General features: G+C 36.2%; 1 protein-coding gene across 1 annotated transcript in view; it reads left to right on the forward strand.

Annotated features, from left to right (window-relative positions):
• The window catches only part of LOC138704705 (uncharacterized), a 597,313-nt gene that overhangs the window by 390,480 nt on the left and 182,678 nt on the right, over positions 1 to 24,155 (forward strand). The window lies entirely within an intron of this gene.

Raw genomic sequence — 24,155 nt, forward strand, 5'->3', positions numbered from 1 at the left:
AGTACAACTATACTGTACTATATTAGTGGATGAAACACAGCATTTATAAAGAAAGTGATATCCCCCCCCAAAAGAGATTGACTATGACATGATAAGTTGGAATTGATATTAATGGTATCTTTAGCCTTATAAAAGAAATCAATAACTAATAAAAACAATATTATAGTACAAAGCAAAGTTACCTAGGTACTGTATATGTTTTAAAGTAACTCATATTCCATAAAAAAAACTCTTGTTGTATTATGCTTTTAAGGTGATATTGGTGAGCAATTTCCTATCATCAGAATATTAAATTATTTTCTCTAAACCTGCAGAAGCTATAGAACTATCATTTTCACAACACATGGGCACATATCTTTCGCTTATGATGTAACAGTAGTTTCTTTGTTAATTCATTTCCTTACAAACATTTTCCATGCGAATATTTACAACATTTTTAATATCCTACACTACCTTCAGTAATACGCATTTACGGTATATTAGACTTACGAAAACATTGTTTCAGTACCTGCAAGGCAACTAAATAAATAGGCCTATAACAGAAAATTTCACTTTTCAATAAAAAAAGTTGAGAATTAAAAAAAAAAAAAAACAAACTTAAGAAAAATGAGCATTAAAGTTAAAAATTACATCCTTATAATGCACTTACACTTCTCAGACAAATCTAAAAATTAACATGGATACAGTTTTAATACGTTCTCTTCTCTTTAACCACTGAATCAATACTGGCCATCCCTGTGCATAGCTCGACCAAGCGGCATATACTATCTCTTTGGCTGTCTCTTTCCTTTCCGCTGTAAGGCGCTCAGGCTCTCCTGAGCTCTAAAGCGCGCACTTGCGTCAATGGACATCAATTGACATGACTCCAGTAGCTCACAGCAGTTTCCGAGATATGAAGCTGCAAATATTTCAGAATCATAAAGCAACATCTGGTTATCAAAGCACGAGACTTGAATAACTGTGAAATGAGGAGAATATGAGGGAATTTATGTAATTTATTGTTAACTTTGTCATAAAGTTGTAAGTTTATTTTACTGAAGTAGGCCTATTTATTTTATATCCCTGCGATATAATCAGACGTTTTCATAACAGAGCTAAAATTCCTCCTAAGAATGAGAAACTCTCCGAATCTTTCGTGCCTACTCATCATAGGACTTTAAAATAATTTGTAACGAAAAATAGTTATTGTGAATTTTTTATTAAATGTAAAAATAATAGTAACGTGTCTACTTAAGAAAATTGTCTGACGATTTTTACATTGTATTCGATTTTATATTAACAGTCATTAAGTTTTACTTAAATTGTTACTTTCCATATTCATAATTCTTGAATAATTATACTCGTAAATAATAAATGTGAACAAAATGAGAGTCGTTGTACACAGACGAACAGTCAGTCAGACGGCGTACCAATGAACAAAAAAAAAAATTACTTGAGTTTGAATTTGAACAGAATTATTTGCGTTTTATTTCAAATAAAGCCCAATTAATGTGTTCGTAATTTTTTATAACCCATGTATATCATTCTTTACAAATTGACTCGTAGATACTTAATGTTAACAAACTCTGAACAGTACTTTAAGAGACATAATTGATTAAATGGCGATCTTACTCGTGTTAATTATGTAAGCATGTGCGGCTTACAGCTGTTTCGGTGCTACTTGACACCATCCTCAGAGGCTTCTGTGTCTCGGCGTCATCTCAACTTTGCTGCCTGTTGTGTGGATGGGTTCGTGTGATGAAGAGTTGTGTCAAATAGTGTGTGTGTTCTGAAATTGATCTGTGTGTTGAGTATTTGATTAGGGAGACACAGAAGACTCTGAGGGTGGTGTCAAGTAGCACCGAAACAGGTGTAAGCCGCAAATGCTTACATAATTAATACGAGTAAGATCGCCATTCAATCAATTATTTATATTCAAGTGTTAAAAGCAGTGTACGAAAGATTCAACATACTTCAAGAGAATTCGCTGTACATACACTGATAGACCCTAAACAGTTAATAGTCGAATTAATATTCTTCGGTATGTGGTTTTAATGAAAATCCAATTTTTATACGAGTATTCATATTGTGTCTTCATAGATTTTCGATCTGTGCATGGTTTCATCAAAGATAGATGTTTTTAGGAGACCGAAAATATTGGCAATTAATCATTTCTTGCTTCACCACGATTCCTTTTTTCAATTGGTTTATTTTACGAAGCTTTATCAAAGGCTATAGTTATCTAGTCTCCGAAGGTGATAATGCCAGCGAAATTAGTCCAGGGTCCAGCGCCGAAAGTTATCCAGCATTTGCTCTTAATGAGTTGAGGAAAAACTCCAACCAGGTTACTTATCCCAAACAGGATTTAAACCCTTGACCCGGAAAAACCTCAACGAGGTTACTTATCCCAATCAAGATTTGAACCCTGACCTGACCATCTCATTTCAAGATGAGACATACTAACCGTTACTCCACAAAGATGGAATACGTTGATTGATCTTTTGGAAAAATAATCTGGCTGAAAAATCTGGAACAAATAGAAATGGTAAAAAATACGAATAGATGAAGAAACATGTGACAATATTAGATGTTCTATCTACAACCAAATTAGTTTGACTACGTCTCCTTTGATAAAATAATGCTCTCTGAAGTTTGAAATGAATATTACAATGAGATACTGAAAAGAGATTTTATTGCAGCATATTTTAAAGAACTAGCCTATATTCAATGCCTGAACAGTCACTGAAATAGTAAATTCAGACATAAATCCAATGTGATGTGATACCGCTTGAAAGAAGAAATCATAAAAACTAGATTCAGAAACATTAAGAAGCCATTCGAAAGAAATAAAGACAACGGAATGAATGAATAAATAAGTACTCCATAAAAATGCATTTAGAGGCAAGTAGTGAGCTGAAAGTCGACAGGAAAGATATAACAATGTAGACGAGCTTCAGAAGCGTTATCCTCTCCTGTCAACTACGAATGGAATGAATCCCATTCAGTAATTTTCTTATAAAACGAATATATTTCACACAATACGCTCTTCTGATGATAATTGAAGACCTCGGTGCAAAAACCGGTCAAATCCAATTTTTTTTTATCGACATTTAGTATATTTATATATAGATAAATATATGCTGCACTCTTTTGTGCAAGAATCCGTCAAGTTTGACATTTAGTAACGTCTCTACAGTTGTGGTGGTGGTAGTGGTGGTGGTGGTGGTGGTGGTGGTGGTGGTGGTGGTGGTGGTGGTGGTGGTATTAGGCCTTATTGTAGAGTTGGTGGAGGGTTTAATACGTATAGTAGCATAGTGATTTGGAATTATAAATAATATTATGTTTTATGTGTAATCCATAAAACGAAAGTTTGTCTTCTTCTTTGGTCGCGATTTATTTAATTTCACTTATTTATGTCTCTTGATTTATATATCTTGAGAAAACTATAAACTATATTTTTTACAACATGATAGAGAAACTGAAATGGTTCTGAAGGATTAAACGTTTAATGATAAATTATGAGTCAGCTTTGTGTAAATTTTTGACGTGAATACATTTCCATTCGAGCTACAATTAACGAGAAATACTAACATTTTTAGTGTAACACCCAGTTCAAGTTATTTCCGTTAGATGCTGCACATAGTCTATACCATAGCGACTCGTGCTTCCATCTGTTGAGTGTCGACTAACCTACTTGCTTATTTTAGTTACCAATATTAACCGTAACAGCAAGAACATCAATAAGATCGTGCAATGTGCACAGAGTATAACTTCGTAATTATACAAATATTTATTCATTAGGGACATCATTGGGTTTAAAATCGTTTGTAATTTAATATCAAATACAAAAATAAAAATATATACCTATACCTACTTACTTACTTATTTACTTCCTTATGGCTTTTAAGGAACTCTGAGGTTCATTGCCGCCGTCACATAAGCCCGCCATCGGTCCCTATCCAGAGCAAGATTAATTCAGCCTCTACAATCTTATCCCAATTCCCTCAAATCCATTTTAATATCATTCCATCTACGTCTCGGCCTTCCCAAAGGTATTTTTCCCTCTGGTTTCCCAACTAACACACTATATGCAGGCCTATTTCTGGACTCGTCCATACGTGCTACATGCCCTGCCCATCTCAAACGTCTGGATTTAATGTTCCTAATTATGTCAGGTGAAGAATACAATGCGTGCAGTTCTGTGTTGTGTAACTTTCTCCATTCTCCTGTAACTCATCCCTCTTAGCCCCAAATATTTTTCTAATCACCTGATTCTCAAACAACCTAAACCTCTGTTCCTCTCTCAAAGTTTCACAACCATACAGAACAACCGGTAATATATCTGTTTTATAAATTCTAACGTTCAGCTTTTTTGAGAGCAAACTGTTGCTCCAAGATATTTGAATTTTACCACCTCTTCAAAAGATAAATTTCCATTTTTTTTATTTCCATTTCGTAAAATATTCTGGTCACGAGACATAATCATATACTTTGTCCTTTCGGAATTTACTTCAAAATCTTTCTCTTTATTTATTTATTTATTACCAGAAATAAAAATACAATAACAGATATAAAAAGAAAAAATCACACTATAAACAACGTAAAGCCACACAGAAATATACACAGGTTGCAGTCACACAAACTGTAGATGAGTGATTAAGTATCGTAATTAATTATAACCTAATTAAGGAACATAAACAAGAAACTTTCAGTTTTAATCTGGGGAAAAAACACAAATCAATCTTCTAGCAATACCTAAAAACCATTAAATATGGCTTTTTTTTTTAATTGTGATAAAGTCCGGCAGTCCCTGACGTCATTAGGTAACGAATTCCAGAGGCGAGGTATTTCTACAGTGTTTACTTGCTTCAAGTAAAATTTCCAGATTTTCCCTAATCGTTTGTGGATTTTCTCCTAACATATTCACATCATTTGCATAGACAAGCAGCTGATGTAACCCATTCAATTCCAAATCATCTCTGTTATCCTGGACTTGGATAAAATGATAAAAATATCAGTAAAATACAAACCAATAAAATACGTAAAAATCGGAATTCTGTGAACCCCCTGTCGCTTTTTCTATATGTATTAATTACGTGTGTTTGAATGTATTATTGAAACTCTGAGGTTAAATTAAATACCCTATAGTATATCTAGAAGACGATCTCTCTCAATGCTTTTATTGCATCCATTTTTAATCCAGTCATTGCACATGATTAATCCAGTTCTCCCTGCGTTGCATTATAATTTCATTTAAAGTACCCTGTTAAGTTGTGATCATGTATCTTCACATCTCATTCTGTCCTCGGCTTGAATGCTAATTCCTCTAATCTCAGTTCTGTTCTCTGTAACTGTAATTTCATTGCCTATCTCGGATAGTGTATTATCACAAAAAGTCCTTTGTAATTTAATAAGCAAACTTGTTATACTTGGAAACTTGTGAAAGCGATTTTTCTCAAAGAAATTTAGTGCGTTTGGTTCTGACATATTCAGAAAATACTGCTTTACGATGCAGTGAAAAGAGAAATGACTTTCGGTGTACTTTTTGCAAGTCATAATTCGTATTGAAGCTTATCTGAGCGGAAACTTAATCCCTTTGGAATAGCTGTCTTGTTGGTAAGGTCGGATTATGCGTTACAGTTGCGGATATTGAACTCAGTATCTTACTCATTTTTTAGCTACGAGGACTTGGCTGTCACCACAACACGGCGTTTTCTATACTTTTGGTTACCGGATAAAGAGGCATCTGTGTGTGAGCATATTTCATGCATTCACCAGTAGACAGCAAAGTTAATTCTCCTATATTTCAACCGAAAAAATTATTGCCGCTAGCGAAAAAAATGTCAATTTTTTGTTATTTATTTTCTTGCGACACGTCCGATACATCCAACTTAGTTTAGAATTGAAAAAAGTGAAGAATTTATATGTCTGTCTGTCTGTCTGTCCGTCCACCCACCCATCCACGCATCTATCAACCTATCTATATGTCTGTCTGTCTGACGGTCCGTCCTATCTATCTATCTATCTATCTATCTATCTATCTATCTATCTATCTATCTATCTATCTATCTATCTATCTATCTATCTATCTATCTATCTATCTGTCTGTCTGTCTGTCTGTCTGTCTGTCTGTCTGTCTCCCTGCCTGCCTGCCTGCCTGCCCGCCCGCCCACCCACACACCCACCCACACACCCACCCACCCACCCACCCACCCACCCACCCACCCACCCATCCATCCATCCATCCATCCATCCATCCATCCATCCATCCATCCATCCATCCATCCATCCATCTATCTATCTATCTATCTATCTATCTATCTATCTATCTATCTATCTATCTATCTATCTATCTATCTATCTATCTATCTATCTACCTATCCACCTACCCACCCAATCCTATCCAATCTAATCTATCTTGTCTATATGTCTGTCTGTTTGTCTGTCTACCCTACCTACATAATCCTATCCAATCCTATTGTCTGTCTGTCCATTTGTCTGTTTGTCAATCAATATCTCTGTTTGTCTGTCAATCTATCCATCTCTTTGTCTGTCGTCGGTCTCTCTGTTTCTCTGTCTGCCCGTTCGTCTATCTGTCTGTCTGTCTGTCTGTCCATTTATCCTTCCATCCAACCATTCATCTGTATATCTTGATTATGTATATCTGTTTCAACCATCTAGGCCTATACGTGTGTACGTGTGTATGTGTTTTCTCTTTATCTGTCTCTTTTTCTCTCTGATTTAAACCGACGTAAGAATATAATGCGTACCTTACCAAAGTATAGCAATTAACAACGTTAATATTTCTCAAGCAATTATTCAGAAAACGGGATCTTAAATGCTGAACACAAGTATTCATTAGTTTGAAATATGGTCCATAAGATGTCCGAGCTATTAGTAAGAAATTTAAGATGAGTTTAGTTCTTTACATAGGCTCTTTCCTTCGTATTTTATGAGAACATTAAAACAGCGGCTGTTTTTTTAATAGTTAGATCGATATAGCACACAGTTGCCAAGGTATAGCGCAGTAAATTATAATTTAAACCTGTGGTATAATTTAATGTTTAATATCAGGAATTTTTTTAAGTTACAAGAAGCATGATGAAGGTATTGTGACATTAGGAAAATTAACATAAAGGACATACAAATATTATGTGCAAGTAGGGTAAACATTGGTAATTTCGTGATAATTTCATGAAAATTAATTTAAAATGCAAATGTGTAAATATATCCTGATTCCGATTTTTTCATCTAAAAGACGATAATTTGATGTACAAATCTGGAGACATAAAAGATTGGACACGTTCTTGAACAAGTGTCAAAAACCACTTTTACAACTTAAGCTAAAAGGTTGGTTAATTCGTGATAACCTTGGTAATTGCGTGATATTACATTGACTATTACACTCTTACTACGCCATACTACTTTTGACCAATAAAACGGTACGAAAGGACGTATTTCAACCAATCATGGCTGCTTATCGCACAATTTTATCGTGTCCCTAGCATTTGTTTAATTTTATCGCGTCCCTAGCATTTGTTTAATTTTATCGCGTCCCTAGCATTTGTTTCTTTGTTTGCCAACATTTGAAACTTCGCTGGTCTGGACGTCAAAAATATATATAAAATTACAAACCACTCCAGTCGATGCACAGCAGTTTCAAATATGACTAGCATTGGCATTCAAGAACAAGAATTAATAAAAATCACTGATCATACCTATGCATCTTCTGAAATCCGATTTACAAATAAATGAAGAGCACCATTCGGAAATCCTGAATAAGTTGAATACACCATGTAGGCCTAAATCAACGAGTTCCACTTCTATTATGCACACGTCCAATATAACATCAATTGAACCACCAACCACATTCAAATTTGAAAATTGTACATTCAATAATTATTCCTTTTAAAATTATTCATTCGGAAATTCTGAATAAGTTGAATACACCATGTAGGCCTAAATCAACGAGTTCCAATTCTATTACGCACACGTCCAATATAACATCAATTGAACCACCAACCACATTCAAATTTGAAAATTGTACATTCAATAATTATTCCTTTTAAAATTATTCATGTTTATTTTTTATGTCATCGTCGTTAATTAAAACTTTTCTAATACTTGTGTATATTAGTTAGGTTATGTTATAGCTTCTGCTCTGAGAGGATAAAAAGAACTTCTGCTATATGATATTATGGATAGTCACGTATCAGAGATTGTTTAATATTAAGATTTATTGAATAGTAATCATTACAGTGTCTGTATAAAGACACTACTGCCATCTAGCATGCATCTAGCGTAATATTTGTAATGTTGAGATGGTACAATAATACATTTGAAGACAGTTGTATTTTCGTAAGTCAATTAATATTTTATTGTATTGGAGTACTTCGTTACTTCTAATCTTTATATACTTTCTTCTAATCGTGTAATAGTCAATTAAATCCCACTCGAGTTTTGATTTTCTCTAGATAAATCAAAACGTCTAGTGAGATTACTGTTGATAATTTCGTGAGAGGTAGAAGAATTGTGGAAAAATTCATTAAAGTCAAATGAAATTCTCATTTATTGTTACAAGACTTCAAACATAGTAATTCCGTCTAATATTCATAGCAAGAAAACATAGAAATATATATCAACACATAATAAGAATGAAGTCAAAGTAAAAATTGAAATCAAAAGGGGATCTTCTTTGCCCTGAAAGCGTGAACACTTTTATTACGGACTTTACTATAGCCTATATTGCTAGGGTAACTCTAAAAGTAATGCATTACATTTGTTTAAAAATTATATTTTTATCCTACAGCTTTGCTATTTTCATAGAATGTAAATACATCCTTTAGGAAAAAATGTCACTTTTCACATAATCCCCGTCCCTTTCAACTGCCTTACGTAACCTAGGAACGAGGGCCTGTCGACCAGCACGGTAAAAGTCTGGACCAACACGTCTGAGCCACTCTTTAGCAGCGTGCACAAGGGAGTCATCTTCTAACCTCGTTCCGCGAAGGGATCCTTCAGTTTACCAAAGAGATGGTAATCGCACGGTGCCAGTTCAGGACTGTAAGGCGGTTGTTTCAGTGTTGTCTATCCGAATTTTCTGATCTGATCTTTGGTCTTGTGACTGACATATAGCTGTCCGTTGTCGTGCAATAGCAGAACACCCTGCTTCTCCCGATGGCGTCGAACACGACTCAGTCGAGCTTGAAGTTTCTTGAGAGTTGCCACATACGCGTCAGAATTAATGGTGGTTCCGTGTGGCTTGATGTCCACAAGCAAGAGTCATTCTGAATCGAAAAACACAGTAGCCATAACTTTTTCTGCCGAAGGTGCACTTTTGAATTTATATTTCTTTGGTGAATTTGCATGATGCCACTCCATTGTCTGCCTCTGTCTCCGGTCCAAAATGGTGGAGTCATGTTTCATCTTCTGTCATATTTCTTGCAAGTAAATCATCTAGCACTTATCATTGGCACTTAGCATGATAACAAATCAAACAGAAGCTACACTGAACCCATTGCGTCCCCCTTTTCTTCTTTGTTATCACATCTTACCTTCAGATTTCTAAAATTCGTATTGTAATACAGTTCTTAAAATAGTATAAAATGTAACGCTTAATGTTCAACAAAATTTCGCCTCAAACAGCTAAGATTTCTATCAGTAAAGCTAAGCCTATATGGCGACTACAGCTGTATCTAAAATTCCAAAAACATTTCCTAAAATTTCAATAAGATATAATAAATCACTGTACCAAATATCATATGCTTGCCTTTAGTAATAAGCCTGTAATGTAATTACAAACATCCACAAAATTTGTACGCCTGAGAAGTCGACGCTAACTTGCTCTCTCCAAACATAAAAGCTCACTGAAGTAGCTACAATAGTCACACAAAGCGTAGCTGTATGTTTCTGGAAACCGGATAACATATGCTATCCCTTGGCGGAAATTTGAATCTCGTAACACCATTGGTTAGTTCACGAAAGAGCAAAGAAAAAGTACCACGAAATAACCACCGCCACGAAATTACCAATGTTTACCCTACATGTTTCCATAATCTGTTATCCAGAAAGTGATTTTTGGTGTGCTGTCTCCATCTGTTTGTCCGTCTGAGTAAAGCATTATATCATATTTATTTTAATTGGTTATTTTACGACGCTTTATCAACTGCTTTGTTTATGTAGTATCTGAATGAGATGAAGGTGATACTGCCAGCGAAATGAGTCCAGGATCTGACGCCGAAAGTTACGCAGCATTTGCTCTTAACGGATTGAGGGAAAATCCTGAACAAGCCTCAACCAGATAACTTGTCCCAACTAGGGTTTGAACCTGATTTTTTCACGGTAAAGCGTGCTAACCGTTACTCCACAGCGGTGGATATAAATTTTGTTAAAAATTAAGTTTGTTGATACTAAATGTGTATCGTACAATCTATTCCGAAGGTATATACAGAGCGTTCGTTTCGGGTCTGGGCCGAGAGGGTGGGCCGAATCGCAGTCGGCTGTCGCGCCATCACAAGGCCACTCGAGACGAGACTCGAAAGACAAATGCAACGAACACAGCGAGCGAGAGCGGCAGTTAGTTTTGTTCATCTCTAATTACTACTATCTCTACTACCGAAACTACTACTACTACTGCTACTGTTATCACTGAACTACTATTGCTTTTACTGCAAAATGAAACACACGTACTAGTCAATGACGTTGAATATTTAGAGATTTCTTCACATATTTCTTTACATTAGAAATAAACCGGGTAATCTGACGAGAACCGAGTTTCTGGGTGTTATTGAAATGCTTGTGTTTACACCAACGCTTCCTAACAATGAAGCTAAAAGTGTGGAAAGTTCAAAGTGTAGTACAGATGTCATAGTTCATACGTAGTGAGCTCTCTGCTACTTTGAAAGCTGATGGAGCTTGTATTTTCCCTGGGTACTAGATTTTATCGTAATTGTTAAAGGAATCTCATCGCCACGCATCTTCTATGAATAAGAGACAAACAGAAGCCCAGGAACTGTAGGCAAAGACGCAACATTTCTCTTTAGTCAAATGATTCCCTTTCATTGGATAAACAAACTGTTGAAGTAAATTGCAAAGATTTCTTCGCCCAAGCTTACAAATAAACTAAGGGAATTAATGCTTTTCCCAGACTTAAAATTATAGCTCAGAGGTCTGCAAGTGACTCTGTCTCATTTCCATACGTCAGCGAGCAGAAGCAAACTAGAAGATGCGCTTGCGGTGAATCGGTACACTTTCTGATACAGAACGTGCCCAGTCATGGTTCAATCAGCTAAGGGCCTCTCAATGAAAACAGCGGAATTCCATCGTCTTTCGTTCTGTGAGATTTCTGACAGAGAAAGCGCCACTGTGTCTGCGTGTATTCGTTTTACTGTCATCTCCATTCAGCCACTACTCCATTGTCGTCAAATTATAATCTAATCTCATTAATTCTGAATAATTTGTCAGTGCTTCTCACCCTTTTCCTATCGAGGATTCCCTTTTAAAATATATAGTGCAGCCTCGGAACCCTTTTGGTCCATTATTATTATTATTATTATTATTATTATTATTATTATTATTATTATTATTATTATTATTATTAATTTTATTATTATTATTATTATTATTATTATTATTATTTACTCACAAATGGGTTTCAGAGAACCCGGAGGTTCATTACTGCCCTCGCATAAGTCCGCCATCAGTTCCTATCTTGAGCAAGATTAATCCAGTCACCTCCCTCAAATCCATTTTAAAATTATCCTCCCATCTACGTCTCGGTATTCCTAAAGATCTTTTTCCCGCAGGTCTCCTAACTAACACTCTATATGCATTTCTGAATTCACCCATACGTGCCACATTCCTTGCCCATTTCAAGCGTATGGATTTAATGTTTCTAATTATGTTAGATGAAGAATACACTGCTTGTAATTCTGCGTTGTGTAACTTTCTCCACTCTCCTATAATTTTATCCCTCTTAGCCCCTAAGCACCTTATTCTCGAACAACCTTAGCCCCTATTCCTCTCTCAAAGTGAGAGTCTAAGTTTCACAACCGTACAGAACAACCGGCAACTGTTTTATGAATTCTAACGTTCAGTTTTTTGAAAGCAGACTAGATGACGGAAGCTTCTCAACCGATTATTATTATTATTATTATTATTATTATTATTATTATTATTATTATTTTACATTCCTATGGGTAAAGCGCTCTCCTCTAGACCCAACGGTTGCGGATTCAAACCGTATTGGATCGATTGGTTTTCCAGAACACAAGAATCTGTAATGCAAATCTTCCGGGAAGGAGTTTAAAGGCTGGTTCACAATAAACGGGAACGGAAACTACACTGAGAACGAGAACTGAAATATTGTTAAAATAAAATATATTTAAATATGATCATTCACAATTAACTATTGTGAATGCTCACATTTAAATAATTTAATTTTACAATATTTCCGTTCTCGTTCTCGTTCTCGTTCTCGTTGCCGTTTCCGTTCCCGGTTTATTGTGAACCAGCCTTAAGCCGCGTGTCCCGTGTCGGAGTTTTCCGGCACGTTAATAACTTCTAAGCCTAAATTAGATCCTCTAGACTAAATTTCTCCTCTCTCGCGTCTTAGTAATATCTTTGTTGCATAATATGTGGCGTTTGATGCAATGCGCTTACCCAACCTGTCCCTCTGCCCCCTGTTAGCAAATCAGTGTAACTAAATTCCATGTAGGCATTGAAACCTCCGACTCAGAATGGATGGATGGAAGGATGGAAGGACGGATGGACGGTGGACGGGTGGACGTACGGTTGGATGGACGGAGAGACGGACGGATGGATGGACGGAGAGACGGACGGATGGATAGATAGACGGACGGATGGATGAATGGATGGACGAACGGATGGATGGATGGATGAACGGACGGATGGTGGATGGATGGATGGATTCTAATTTTGGTTTATTTAACGACGCTCGCAACTGCAGAGGTTATATCAGCGTCGCCTGTGTGCCGGAATTTTTGTCCCACAGGAGTTCTTTTACATGCCAGTAAATCTACTGACATGAGCCTGTCGCATTTAAACACACTTAAATGCCATCGACCTCGGCCGGGATGGAACCCGCAACTTCGATCATAGAAGGCCAGCGCTATACCAACTGACCAAGTGCGCTAACTAGGGCGATGGATGGATGGATGGATGGATGGACGGACGGATGGATAGACGGATGGATGGATGGATGGATGGATGGATTCTAATTATGATTTATTTAACGACTCTCATAACTGCAGAGGTTATATCAGCGTCGCCGGTGTGCCGGAATTTTTGTCCTACAGGAGTTCTTTTACATGCCAGTAAATCTACTGACATGAGCCTGTCGCATTTAAACACACTTAAATGCCATCGACCTCGGCCGGGATGGAACCCGCAACTTCGATCATAGAAGGCTAGCGCTATACCAACTGACCAACTGCGCTAACTAGGGCGATGGATGGATGGATGGATGGATGGATGGATGGATGGACGGACGGATGGATAGACGGACGGATGGATGGATGGATGGATTCTAATTATGGTTTATTTAACGACGCTCGCAACTGCAGTGGTTATATCAGCGTCGCCGATGTGCCGGAATTTTTGTCCTACAGGAGGTCTTTTACATGCCAGTAAATCTACTGACATGAGCCTGTCGCATTTAAACACACTTAAATGCCATCGACCTCGGCCGGGATGGAACCCACAACTTCGATCATAGAAGGCCAGCGCTATACCAACTGACCAACTGCGCTAACTAGGGCGATGGATGGATGGATGGATGGATGGATGGATGGATGGATGGATGGATGGATGGATAGATGGATGGATGGATGGATGGATGGATAGACGGACGGACGGACGGACGGACGGATGGATGGATGGATGGATGGATGGATGGATTCTAATTATGATTTATTTGACGACGCTCGCAACTGCAGAGGTTATATCAGCGTCGCCGGTGTGCCGGAATTTTTGTCCTACAGGAGTTCTTTTACATGCCAGTAAATCTACTGACATTAGCCTGTCGCATTTAAACACACTTAAATGCCATCGACCTCGACCGGCATGGAACCCTCAACCTGCATAGAAGGCCAGCGCTATACCAACTGCGCTACCGAGGGCGATGGATGGATGAATGGACAGATGGACAGATGTACGTTTGATAGAAGGATAAAACTGCGAATAAGTGGATATGAATGCAGAACCCTATAGAATTCAATTTCCTATCTCAGTTACGTGTGGGAAGACTGGCACACAAAGGAACGAGAATGTTACTAAAGAGACCGGCTTCCTTGAAAACAAGTTCGGCAGTAAGACTTCACACAATTTCTCGGTCTATATGGCTTCTAATTCAATGCTTCGGACTTGTGGCGCACTTTCTTTGCTTCGCGACGAGGATGACATGGCTCGTTCCATATCTGCACACAGCAGACGTCTTGTTTCCTGCGACTCCACAAGATAGATTATCTTGTTCATGCGGATATGCTCATATAAGAGACAAGAATACGGAGCGTTGCGTTCCGGACAGAAATGATACACAAACAGACTCCTAGGAAAGAAGAAACAGGACACTGAAAGGCAGTAGGAAATGGGGTGCATGTATAGGGAGTTGGGTCCGGATGGATTTGTTGAGCAGACCTGGTGGATAGAATTGCTTTTCCTTCCGGCATTTCTACGCAGAAATAAGCATGAACTGCCGCGTAACGTATAAGTTGATAGGATTAACTTTTCATTGTCTAAATGTTGACTCTTCTGGAGATAAACTGAAGCGATTGAGAACTGTAGAATGACGATACATTTACTATTAATTACAGAAAGCTTAACCCAGCCCGAAATGTTTACTAAGAAACTGGGTAAAACATGCGAGGTCGTAGAAATATTTAATCGTGGTTTTTGATATGTATATATTTCTAATCCTGCGTTGGGACTGAAGTGATAATACTTCTGCCCAAAAGTTTAAGTTCGATTTACTTCCCAATATAACTATGTCAGTAGAGGATCATGCAAATTTCAAAATAGCGGATGAGGAAAAACGAACGCTTATTTTGTCATTATACGGTTAATCATTTCCCAAAATTCTCTTCCTTGTTATTTTTTCGAATAATATTATTGATCATAGTTATTTTCTTGGCCATTTTTTTCGAAATGCATACATAATAGTACATTATGCAACGAGCCTATAATGAAGGTAATTAAGAAGTGAGTATGGATATTTATGAAACGAGCGCAAGCGAATTTCATAATTTCCATACGAGCTTCTTAATTACCATTATAGGCGAGTTTCATACGACTTTTTATGCTCGACAATATTTCTAACTTGATATTATTAATTTTATTGTATCTGACCTGGAGCAATGTCCCGTATGTTGTGAGATGTGCGCAGACGCGAAAGTATTAATTTTTTCCGAGGAACATATGTCCACATTGACCTTGCTAGGCCATAATAACCTACAGAGATAACATTGAAATTAAATTAGACATTGAAAAACGAGATGACAAATTGAATTTATTTGAATATTATTTACAACTAACGCTAATTATTATAGTAACAGAACATAACCTTCTGCGACAGTATTGGATTTCCAGCCTCCGTGACTTTTCGCTAATTCTCTTTCGATTGCATATCCGAGAATAATCGATACTTGCGGTTTTATAACGGTAGAAAGCTGACCTGTCATTGGCTGAACAGTTGTAACCTGAGTCGTCATTGGCTGAAAGACCTAACCTTTAATGAGTAGGTGTACTTTAATGACATGCATTAAAGGTCTGCTACCAGGTGTATAATTACTACATTTCGACATGGTCCAGCATGAAAATAATTTAATATTAGCCCAAATAAGATTAAAGTTTATTTTCTGGATTGTAAACAAAAGGCATTTTGTATAAACCCAAAGGTAGGACATATGATTTTATTTACCAACATTATGAACTATTTAATAAATACATATCTATAATTTTGCATACGTTTACTGTACATGAAAATTATGGGAGGTGCCCATAGTTCATCATTAGACTATTACCGTACTTTAAGATGAATAGTCAACGTGTAATTACCTATAAAAAGAGTACACACCTGTGGAGTAACGGCTAGCGCGTCTGGCCGCGAAACCAGGTAGCCTAGGTTCGATTCCCGGTCGGGGCAAGTTACCTGGTTGAGGGTTTTTCTGGGATTTTCCCTCAACCCAATATGAGCAAATGCTGGGTAACTTTAGGTGCTGGACCCCGGACTCATTTCACCGGCATTATCACCTTTATCTCATTCAGACGCTAAATAACCTGAGATGTTGATAAAGCGTCGTAAAATAACCTACTAAAGTTACATATAAAAAGAACCTGGATAATGTTGAAATATCAGTAGCAAGCATTTAATTTGGAGATCCAGTTAAAGTTGAAGTTTTGAAAAACAAATCTTGCCATCAGATGATGTTAAATTCGACAATTCTTCCAAAGAAAAGTGTAGTGAGTAAAGAGAAGAAAAATGAAGTTGCAACTTTACTCAAGTACTTCGAAATAACTGACGATGCATGAGATTTCTACAAAAATGTGCTAGAAAGCACCTGAAAAAAAAAAGTTCAAATAAATTTAGATTAGGTAAAAAAATTGTTATACAGTTTAGCAACTTCATGTTACATATTGTTTAGTTTAATGTATATATTATTGTTTATCTAAAATAAATTATGTAACAATATAAAGGAAAAAAATGTAACATTAAATTTAGATTACATAAAAATATTATCCATTATTGTGCATCTAAAATAAATAATGTAAAAGTGTATGTCAAAAATCAATAAATACTGGAATTTATACAAAAAAAAACATAAAAATAGACAAAAGAAACAGGATTATACGAACATCTTCCACTCACTACTTATCATTTATCGACTTTTGAAAAAACCTTCCTTAATTGACATCTGATTTCAAACAGTAAACAATAGACTGTAACAATTTTAATTACGCCGTCTTGTTCATTTATTCATTGAATTACATGTGCTGAAATACATATATTTTAAAATAAATATTCTCGTCAAAAAAACGAAAAACGTATTTTCTGAAAAAACTTGTTTTTGCATATATCGAGTTTTGAAAAAAACGCTCCTCATATTGGGAATGACCTTCCCAAAACACGCTATGAAATGTTGCGTATAAAACAATTTTCATCTCGAAAAGGAAGCAAAATCCAGCAAAATTGGATACTTTAAAGTAGAAGGGTGCAAAGTGCCAAAATGAAACATTGGAGATAAGATAAAAAAATGTAGCTATAAGAATAATTGTACACATATTTGTGTCATGTTTTTTTACTGATAGAAAACAGCAATAGTACAGTGTTTACTCATTACTAATAGTGGTATGTAAAGACATTATTTCTCCATATTTAATTATATAGCACGGATTGTGAAAAGGGTTAAGTAATGGGTACAGTTGCAGTAGAATGGTGCAAAGTCCAATACCTATTTTTTTTTCCTATTCTGGAGCAATTTTTACTCACAGATCTGCCTGTAGAACTGCCTATGCTCCTCATTTGGAAGATAGGGAGTCATTGCTAGTAGATCCCACTTCTTTTCTTCAGTAATTTCCCTATTTTATGCTTTAACTTGAAACAATGCTGACTGCACATCTTTAATGTTTTTTTTTTTCCTTTTTAAGCACTTTAATGGTATGCACTGCTTCATTATCATGGGACTATTTCACAGAAACACTACCTGGTTTACTAACATCATACTGATTGCAACATGCCTTACAAATATTCAAGTTCTTGATGGAAATAAGTTGATCAGCAACATCTTGCATATTAAGGAAATATGACTCTAGCATTGAAACGGTTTGAAATGGTTTTACAACTTTAGAGTCTTGTACGATTTTAAGCAGGTCACTAGGAATGAAGGCTTTTGTCACTTTCTGTTGTTTTTCAATCAAAGCGAAATCAGAATCGCATTGCAAGAAACTGTGGTCGCTAAGAAGGAAACGTTGTTCTACGTGCTCAAATAAACCAATGGCAACTAAAAAGAGACACATGAAAACCATTACACGATTTTTGTTTTCCGCTGCACAGCTATCAGATTCTTCTTGTTTGTTATGTCCATATTCATCAGTTTTAGTACACACGAGGCAATCTCATTGGCACCTCTACTCGCGTTGCTTTCATCCCACATACACATGTAAGACTGCATTGTATCACATGCACAAACTCCAAAGTTATAACGTGAAAGCTGACATCTGTAAAACATTTCGCTGTGTGTAAGTTTGGGCGCAAACATGACCTGTTGAAGATCCATTGCATTCTATGATGCAGCTCATAGGGCGCTTACCGTCTGAAACTGCATGGTGCTGGCAACGTAACATCTAAATATCTCGCTTAAGAAACACAACTGGATGTAGCCTCTTTCATACATCATCCTCCTAGGCACATTGCACTTTTCTGCATAATAATATCGTTTTCTATGATTTTGGCACTTTGCACCTTTCTACTTTAAAATATTATCCAATTGTATTAAACTTTTTCGTTTAAAACATCTCAAAGAATAACCTTTTGAAATTAATGACTGCTTTCCATCCTGTATATTGACATAAACCCAATTGAACTTTTCCTTTGTTTGGGTATGTCCACTGCCCGTATCTGCTCACGTAAAACTTGCAACATTGAAGGTGTTCCGTGAGTTTCCCCTTATACCTCTGTCCTTCACCTTCACCGTTGCTGTGTTTTGCTAGCTGTATTCCATATGACGTCATCTTTGCCGACCACTGACCAGTACCATAGAACACGTCTCAAGTGCAGCTTAAAAGAACCAGAATTCAACTCTGAACAGACTCATGGTTATGGCCTCAGTTTTTTTCGAGTACGTTTCTTTTTCGCCCTGTCACTTCAATCTATCATTCTCAACTATCGCTGTGATACAGTTATTTGCCTCTGAATGCAGTCTGTAGTTGCGAAGTCACGTTAAATAAAGAATTGCTAATTGCTTCCATGGTTATAATCTCCGAGTTTGCACAGAATAATAAATGGGAGTAATAAATCACACAGGTGTTAAATTCGCAGACCTTAAAGTAAGATAAATTCGAGTTAATGCTATAAATTCTCGCGTTTTTTTTGGTTCAGATGGGGTCTAGGTCAATGGCAGAGAGCATTAGTAAAGGTTGAGTTGAGATGAATTCACTGGAAAGTCCACGTTACGTCTGTACAAATGAATTGCCTGAAAACATGATTGGCGTTGGTAAATGAGAGGTGATGTGACTATTGAAACTTTTCCATTTCTGTCATTCAGAAACTCTCATTATATGCTATCTTCTAGATTTATGCCACCTTTCAGTTGGCATTACATGAAATGTTTCACACACATGCTCGACATTATATTTGCTCAGTTGCTGAAGTTTGCATCGAGTAATAACCTCTGTAGGTGACGTCATTTAGTTTATCCTAATTGAAATTGGGGTCCAACGATGTGTCCTAATGTGAAAGGCAAACAACACTTGAAAAGTGTCAGCAATGTAATTAATTATCCCAAGGTTAGCTGGCATGACATCAAAATCTCCTGCCCTTCACACATGGGATATCCTTTTTATTAGTTTAAAGGGAAACAATCGGGATGCTGCAGAACATAGATTCTGACATTTTCATGAAAATACATGCCTTCTGTGTCCCAAATAATGTAGACAGTGATTTGATATATAATGCAGTACATATCTCTATCTTTATCTCGCCGCCTCTATTCCTCTGTCTGCCCTCAAAGTGAATAAATGATATATTTCATAAAATGAATGCAAAAAATTAGTGCTGTCGATCGATCAAAATATTTAATCGATTAACAATTTGAATTTAATCGATTAATCGATAGATTAATCGAGTTAAAAATGTTTTCATATATTGTGATACACAATTGTTGTTAAATTTAACTTGTGTTCAGTGATAAGCATAAGTATTAAATGTTGTATATCTGTATATATATATATATATATATATATATATATATATATATACAGATATACAACATATATATATATATATATATATTGTATCGTTATATTACAAAACAACTGTTTTAATTGCTTATTAACATATTTATTATGAGGCTTATAATTTATTGTGTCAATTTGTCCGGGAATTTTTGAGACAAACATAAATAACAAAAAGTATGAAGACTCACCTAGTTAATACTGCTTCATCCATGATTTTAAACATGTGAGTGCATTCACATGCTCCGAAATAAATGCCGCTCTACGTTTAGTAACAATGTTTCCTGCATAACTAAACACTTAAAAACTTTTTTTTTGTCAAGCATTTCTCCACGATCGTTCAGTTTAAATTCAAACGTTTCACCGAGTTTATCTCTCAAATTCTCATATGACATAATGGAGTTTACACTTTTCACAAACCACAGAAAACTGATTTTTTTTTCTTTATCAAACTAAACACACAACCGTCATATACAAACTCAGTACAGAAATGCAAGCACCTGCAAAAGTACAGCGATCGAAACAGAAGACTGGCCCCTATTATAATCCGAATTACCAGATTCTAGAAAAAGAAGAAGATAGTTGCGCTCTCACTTAAACACAGTGTAGACATGGCTATTTTATAGGGGATGAGGGGGACGAATCCCAGAAAATTATGTATTTCATATGTTAGGAAGATAAGATGACAACAAGGTGGAAGTTTTCTTGGAAAACCATAAAACTTAGAAAGAGTTCGCATTGTGTTTTAACTTTCAATAGAGGTAGACTAGGTCACTATCCTCATATCTCCAGCTCTTTCTGAAGTGTTTGTGCAAAGATTTTTCTTACGCTACCTGGGTTACAGTTAGAAAATAACAGTGGTATTGCACTTTTAAATAAGTAATTTCCGAGAGAGAAATATTGTCGGAATTTTTAGTATGAGTTTATATTACCAAAATAATAATTAATATGAACTACAACCGATTAATTTTAATCGACTCGATTATTCGATTAATCGATTAATCTTACAACAGAAATTTATCGATTAATCGATTAAATCCCACAACACTAATAGAAATGTTTATGTCTTGTGAATATAACAAAAAAAAACGAAGCTTAAAAATTGAGATCTTCTACTAAAAACTTGGGTTTGAAGATATTTCTAAAAAGAATAGAATAAAAAATAAAAAATCAAAAGCTAAGAACATTTTGGAATTCAAAATTTGAATTTTGTTACTCCTTTACGTAGTAAACGTGCTCTCAAAATTTGGTTGAAAAAATGTTTAGGAAAAAAAGTCATTTTTAGTGGAATTTGTACCATCAGCTGAGGGAAGATATAACAAACTTGGCGATCAACTCTACATGTGCGATCTGTTCGCCTGACCATTCAACTGATCGCGCTAGCTGTCTGCCTGCGCGAACTGCTCGCATGCTAGTCTGTATCGCTGCATTACCATCCTAGTGTTGAATAGATCGCGTTCGCGTTCCCTTTCGCCTTCGCCTTCGCCTTCGCAAGCCTTTATGGACGCAATCGTAGCAATGATCCGATTTACTTCTTCAAAGTCTTGGGGCAAGAGTAGCTCATAAACAGCATCCATCACATACCGGTACAGTGGAAGCTCTTAAGTTCAACAGAAATCAAGTTCGACATCCTATAGTTCGATTACTTACGTAGGAGAATTAGACACGACCCTATACGGACACTAAGAAATGGGTTTGCCATTTCAATGGGAATTGATTCTGTGTCTTGTAGTGATATTTTTGTTAAAGGAAAACAGAATATTTTATTGATTAGAACATCCATATTGGTCACTGATTTTAAATTAATGAATTCTTCTTTTTCTATTTGAGAATTGCGTCGTTTCTAAGACGGAACTGTCGAAACCCACTATGGTACTAGAAGCGCATACACAAGTCTCGGGGCGGGCGGGAAATGCAAGTACAGTACTGTATTCGTTGATGGATAACCAATAAGAATTTGTATTCATTTCACCTACCACACCCACTATCCTTATTGGACTGAATCTTCAATTCTGTCCTGTCGAACTTAGGAGAGTCCACTGATTTCAAAATTGGCACTAACGTTGTTATTGCATAAAAATACAATACACTAAACTTCTGCTTGTTTGTTAATTATTTCAAACATTACATTGCACATGAAACAAAATAATTTGGAAACATAAATTCAATCAACTGTCACACTTCAGTTTCACATTCAGACTCATATTCTCCATCAATGTTACATGTAAAAACCCGCTTTGAGGAAAATTATATAGAAGATTTAAAAGTATTAGAAACAAAATCTTTACATTTGGTAATAACTAATCTTATGTAAAAGGGTTACACTGAATGTCACAGGAGAAATGTAAAATACTTTGGGGTAATGTAGCTTGGATTAATCTACATCGATTTAACATGATATACCTATGTCCGAAGTCTAATGACTGGGGAGTAATTAAGGGGAGAAATACTGGAACGTCTTGCGATTCCGTATAATATACTTGGCGTGTTATGCCAGATCTTTAGCACTGGCAGCATCTGAGCATCGCAACGCGAACGCAACACACACTAAAGAATAAACGTTTACTTGATATTTAATTCGTGTATTCGAATAGTGAATACGCAGACATGCTTCCTCTTTATGAATTTTGTGATGGCAATTCATTGGCTGTTGTTTAGGAATACAAACGACGTTTCCCCAATCGAAGTGTTCCATCTAGCTGTGTGTTTTCCCGTGTTAACCGGGTGTTATCTAAAACTGACAAGCTACCAAGTGTTTCATTGAGGTCGGAAAGAGAACACTTACCGATACCTGATTTGAACTTACAGTTCATGGAATCCATAAGAAGGGCAGCCTTAGTAATTATTTGTCTCGTGTAATTATTTTATTTTCTTAATGAGTTTATACTTAATTATGAAATAAAGTTATTGGAACAGCACAAATTGCAGCATTTTCAATAACATATCTTACCACAATGTTCTAAAACATTGAAATATGTCTATAATGCGTCCCTCCACTTAAAAGTTCGCTCATGAATAACTTCCAAACCGTTACATTTCGGACATAGGTATATTAGACTAAATAGATGAAGGTTAATCCAAACTACATTATTCTTAAATATTTCACATTCCTCCTGAGACTCCTTGTACTTACAAATGACTTTTAGAGAACCCGAAGGTCATTGCCGCCCTCACATAAGCCGTCATTGGTCCCTATCTTGAGCAAAATTATTCCAGTCTCTACCATCATATCCCACCTCCCTTAAATCCATTTTAAATTATCCTCCCATCTACGTCTCGGCCTCCCCAAAGGTCTTTTTCCCTCCGGCCATCCAACTAATTTTCTATGCATTTCTGGATTCGCCTATACGTGCTACATGCCCTGCCCATCTCAAACGTCTGGATTTAATGTTCCTAATTATGTCAGGTGAAGGATGCAATGCATGCAGCTCTGCATTGTGTAACTTCCTCCATTCTCCTGTAACTTCATCCCTCTTAGCTCCAAATATTTTCCTAAGAACCTTATTCTCAAACCCTCTTAATCTCTGTTCCTCTCTCAAAGTGAGAGCCCAAGTTTCACAACCATAAAGGACAACCGGTAATACTATACTATGTATAACTGTTTTATAAATTCTAACTTTCAGATTTTTTGACAGCAGACTGGCTGACAAAATCTTCTCAACCCTATAATAATAGGCATTTCACATATTTATTCTGCGTTTAATTTCCTCCGGAGTGTCGTTTATATTTGTTACTATTGCTCCAAGATATTTGAATTTTTGCACCTCTTCGAAGGATAAATCTCCAATTTTTATATTTCCTTTTCGTACAATATTCTGGCCACAAACATAATCATATGCTATGTCTTTTCGGGATTTACTTCCAAACCTATCGCTTTACTTGCTTGAAATAAAATTTCCGTGTTTTATATTAATAAAATATATTAGTCACGTTTTGACATTGTAATATTAATATAGGCCCAGACTAATATAAACTAAGGTATTATCGGTACATTTTATTATTACCGCTGTTATTACACAGAAGTACAATCCACTAAACATGGCGTCATCTTGCACTTCGCTGCAACAACGGCATTACACATACAAAGATTTAAAAACGTTTTGTGTCATTTAGGGGAGAGATAGGAAATTGATACTTCGGGACATATTAATAGAGTAACAGCTACCTAAGCAATAACAGCATTAACCGATTAACCCTCTTATTGCACTCAG

Source organism: Periplaneta americana, chromosome 8 (assembly GCF_040183065.1).
Source record: "Periplaneta americana isolate PAMFEO1 chromosome 8, P.americana_PAMFEO1_priV1, whole genome shotgun sequence".
Classification (NCBI taxonomy): Eukaryota; Metazoa; Arthropoda; class Insecta; order Blattodea; family Blattidae; genus Periplaneta; species Periplaneta americana.